Genomic DNA, 5000 nt, shown 5'->3' on the forward strand with positions numbered 1-5000 from the left:
TCTCGAAGGGACAAGGGACAGGCCGCGGGGGGGAACGACAGGGACAATCATGCAGGGGGCTGTCTGCCCCGGCTCGCAAGACGGAGGCCAGGCCTCGGCAGCGGGCACGTCACGCCACGAGATCGGGGATTGCGAGGAGAGCCAACGCATGGGCGCGCGCACGGCAATTTAATGCCACGCCCACGCCAGCGTAGAGCTCTCCTCGCAATCCCCAAGCTCGGCGGTCCGCACCAGCCGCGTCGGCCAGGCCTCCATCTTGCGAGCACGGGCAGCTGCCACCGCAGCCGGAGGCGAAGGATCTCGAAGGGACAAGGGACAGGCCGCGGGGGGGAACGACAGGGACAATCATGCGGGGGGCTGTCAGCCCCGGCTCGCAAGACGGAGGCCAGGCCTCGGCAGCGGGCACGTCACGCCACGAGGTCGGGGATTGCGAGGAGAGCCAACGCATGGGCGCGCGCACGGCAATTTAATGCCACGCCCACGCCAGCGTAGAGCTCTCCTCGCAATCCCCAAGCTCGGCGGTCCGCACCAGCCACGTCGGCCAGGCCTCCGACTTGCGAGCAGGGGCAGCGGCCACCGCCGCCGTGACGTCGCGGCAAGCAGACAGCCGCGCAGCAGCTGCCAGCACCTTGGCACAAGCACGGCAAATGAATGCCACGCCCACGCCGCGGATAAGCAGCCCCAACGCGCCCGACGGCTTGGAGCGGGTCCCGAAGACGGTGGCCGGAATCGGGTCGTCGCCGGCCGGAAAACGGGTCATCGATGCCGGCAATACTTCGGGCCATGAGGCCCCCCACCTTAGTCCGAGTTTAGCAACAGCCCACATATCCCCCGCGGCAGGCCTATGGGCGCCAGGCCAGCGCGCCCCATGGCCAGTCAGGGGGCACCCCCCTAAAGAGCAATAAGTGTCATTGAAGCTCTGGCAGGGGGAGACACTACTAGGTCCCAGCTGTCACCCCCCCTCTAAAAAATTCATTTCTTGGTATTTTGAGCTGAAATTTTGCACAGAGGTTGGCAAAAATCCAATCCAACTTTATTAATTTTTCCAGAATTTTTCGAGGTCGGGAAGTATTTTTTTTTATTTTCCTACCATTAAAAATCGAGGAAATCGGAAAAAATAGGAACCGGCCCGGAATGACCCCAAATTCAGTGGGCAGCCTCATAAAAATATGGCTGATTTTACTGGATTGATTTCATGTGGAAAGCACGACGTTTTGTTGTAGGAATGCGGGAACCCCGGCGGCTCGCCTGCCGCGGCCAGCGACGTCGGGCTGGCCCCTGCAGCGCCTAGCCTCTCCCACGCGGGGGGCAGGCCAGAACGCGGGGGGCCAGGGCCCGAAGGCAGCCCCCCCGCGGGCGAGAGAGCAAGCCAGCAGGGGCTGTCGCCTGCCGCGGCCAGCGACGTCGGGCTGGCCCCTGCAGCGCCTAGCCTCTCCCACGCGGGGGGCAGGCCAGAACGCGGGGGGCCAGGGCCCGAAGGCAGCCCCCCCGCGGGCGAGAGAGCAAGCCAGCAGGGGCTGTCGCCTGCCGCGGCCAGCGACGTCGGGCTGGCCCCTGCAGCGCCTAGCCTCTCCCCCGCAGGGGGCAGGCCAGAACGCGGGGGGCCAGGGCCCGAAGGCAGCCCCCCCGCGGGCGAGAGAGCAAGCCAGCAGGGGCTGTCCGCGCGTCGCGCGGCGCGGCATGGCTGCGGGGGCCGCGCGCGCGCGCCCAAGCGCCCAAGGGCCCCCAAGGGCCCCAGGCCCTCAGGCCCCAGCGCCCCAGCGCCCAGCGCGGGCGGGCGCGCGCGCGCGTGTGGTCTTTGAGGGGCGCCGGCCTGGTGGCTCCCTAAAGAGCAATAAGTGTCATTGCAGCTCTGGCAGGGGGAGACACTACTAGGTCCCAGCTGTCACCCCCCCTCTAAAAAATTCATTTCTTGGTATTTTGAGCTGAAATTTTGCAGAGAGGTTGGCAAAAATCCAATCCACCTTCATTAATTTTCCCAGAATTTTTCGAGGTCGGGAAGTATTTGTTTTAATTTTCCTACCATTAGAAATCGAGTAAATCCGCAAAACTAGGAACCGGCCCGGAATGACCCCAAATTCAGTGGGCAGCCTCATAAAAATATGGCTGATTTTACTGGATTGGTTTCATGTGGAAAGCACGACGTTTTCTTGTAGGAATGCGGGAACCCCGGCAGCTCGCCTGCCGCGGCCAGCGACGTCGGGGACGCTGGCCTGCGCTGTCGAGCCCGCGAGGGCTGTCTCCGCGGCAGGCCCCCCCTGAACGGGGCACGACAGGCCACCGCGCTGGCTCGTCCAGCGTCGACAGTCCCTCGTCCAGGTTTCAGATCGCGCCAAGTCGAACCCATGACCTGCTCAAGCCATCGTGCGCTGCCGAATTCGCATCTGCGTGTAGGCTGCCATTCCACGCGGCAGCCCCTGTTTTCGTCAGCGTGCCCCCCTGACGAATTTTCCTGCCTGGCCCAGTCCAGCGTCCAGCCCCTGTTCGTCGAAAAATCTGCGCTGCTGATTTTCCACGACGAGCCTACTTTCGTCAGCGTGCCCCCCTGACGAATTTTCCTGCCTGGCCCGGCCAGTCCAGCCCCTGTTCGTCGAAAAATCTGCGCTGCCGATTTTCCACGCGGCAGCCCCTGTTTTCGTCAGCGTGCCCCCCTGACGAATTTTCCTGCCTGGCCCGGCCAGTCCAGCCCCTGTTCGTCGAAAAATCTGCGCTGCCGATTTTCCACGCGGCAGCCCCTCTTTTCGTCAGCGTGCCCCCCTGACGAATTTTCCTGCCTGGCCCGGCCGGTCCAGCATCCAGCCCCTGTTCGTCGAAAAATCTGCGCTGCCGATTTTCCACGCGGCAGCCCCTCTTTTCGTCAGCGTGCCCCCCTGACGAATTTTCCTGCCTGGCCCGGCCGGTCCAGCATCCAGCCCCTGTTCGTCGAAAAATCTGCGCTGCCGATTTTCCACGCGGCAGCCCCTGTTTTCCTCAGCGTGCCCCCCTGACGAATGTTCGTCGAAAAATCTGCGCTGCCGATTTTCCACGCGGCAGCCCCTGTTTTCCTCAGCGTGCCCCCCTGACGAATGTTCGTCGAAAAATCTGCGCTGCCGATTTTCCACGCGGCAGCCCCTCTTTTCGTCAGCGTGCCCCCCTGACGAATTTTCCTGCCTGGCCCGGCCGGTCCAGCATCCAGCCCCTGTTCGTCGAAAAATCTGCGCTGCCGATTTTCCACGCGGCAGCCCCTCTTTTCGTCAGCGTGCCCCCCTGACGAATGTTCGTCGAAAAATCTGCGCTGCCGATTTTCCACGCGGCAGCCCCTCTTTTCGTCAGCGTGCCCCCCTGACGAATTTTCCTGCCTGGCCCGGCCGGTCCAGCATCCAGCCCCTGTTCGTCGAAAAATCTGCGCTGCCGATTTTCACCGACGAGCCTACTTTCGTCAGCGTGTCCCCTTGACGAATTTCCCTGCCTGGCCTGGACAGTCCATCTTCCAGCCCATGTTCATCGAAAAATCTGCGCTGCCGATTTCCCCGACGAACCTGCAGCTGCACAAATCTGCGCTGCCGATTTCCCCCCCTGTCGGCATGGCTGCCGCTGCCCCGATGTCCAGACCAACAGTCTTTTTTGTCGACTTTGCCGATTTTGTCCGCGCTGCCGATTCCAACACTACCCCCTGCATCCAAACCAGCATTGTTTCGTCAGCTCTTCCCCTGACGATTTTAGCCCTGTAACAAACAGTAGGCCTCCAATCCCGCCAACGGGAGCCAAGTTGATAGGGAAGAGAATTGAATGACGCGCCTGGTCCTCGCACCCCGCCACCCGAGGGGCCTTTTTCCCGGCAGCCTCTGAAAAACTCTAGCTTTCACGGTCCTCGCCGCCCCTCACCACCATGGCAGGCCTCTAATCCCACCCATCAGCAGTTGTAGCCGATAGGGCAGTGATTTGAATGACGCGTCGCGGGCCGCCGGGTCATCTCACCCGGCCATTAATTGGAGCGTTTTTGGCTGGCCGAGGATGGGGGGATGGATCTCTTCTTCCGAAAAAGCAAACAGTACATCGGGAGTTATGTTGACGGGGCATGGAATTGAATGACCCGTCGCGGGCCGCCGGGTCATCTCACCCGGCCATCCCGGGGAGCGTTTTTCCCGGCAGCATCGGGGAAACTCTTGCTTTCACTGCCCGCTGCCCAAGTCCCCACTCGCATCGGCCCCCCGCGCCAACAAGCCAACGCTGCCGAATCGGCAGACACTGCTGCCGAGTCTGCCGACACTGCCCCGCGGGCTGCCACTGCCCCAGTGTCTAAACCAGCGGTCTTTCTCATCGAGCCTTGGACTATCCAGTCCGTCCTGACTCATCGCCAGCACCTGCTGCCGATTCTGCCGACTTTGCCGATTTTCTCGGCGCTGCCGATTCCAACACTGCGCCCACCGTGTCTGAACCAGCGCTGTTTCCTCAGCGTGTCCCCTCGACGAATTTTCCTGCCTGGCCTGGACAGTCCACCGTCCAGCCCGTGTTCGTCGAAAAATCTGCGCTGCCGATTCTGCCGACTTTGCCGATTTCGTCGGCGCTGCCGATTCCACCACTGCCCGCCGTGCCTGAACCAGCGCTGTTTCGTCAGCGTGTCCCCTCGACAAATTTTCCTGCCTGGCCTGGACAGTCCATCGTCCAGCCCATGTTCGTCGCAAAATCTGCGCTGCCGATTTTCCCCGACGAACCTGCAGCCGCACAAATCTGCGCTGCCGAATCTGCCGACACTGTCCCGCGGGCTGCCACTGCCCCAGTGTCTAAACCAGCAGTCTTTCTCGTCGAGCCTTGGACTATCCAGCCCGTCCAGACCCATCGCCAGCACCCGCTGCCGATTCTGCCGACTTTGCCGATTTCGTCGGCGCTGCCGATTCCAACACTGCCCGCCGTGCCTGAACCAGCGCTGTTTCGTCAGCGTGTCCCCTCGATGAATTTTCCTGCATGGCCCGGCCAGTCCAGCGTCCAGCCCATGTTCGTCGAAAAATCTGCGCTGCCGA

Source organism: Populus nigra, chromosome 2 (genome assembly GCF_951802175.1).
Source record: "Populus nigra chromosome 2, ddPopNigr1.1, whole genome shotgun sequence".
NCBI classification, from domain to species: domain Eukaryota; kingdom Viridiplantae; phylum Streptophyta; class Magnoliopsida; order Malpighiales; family Salicaceae; genus Populus; species Populus nigra.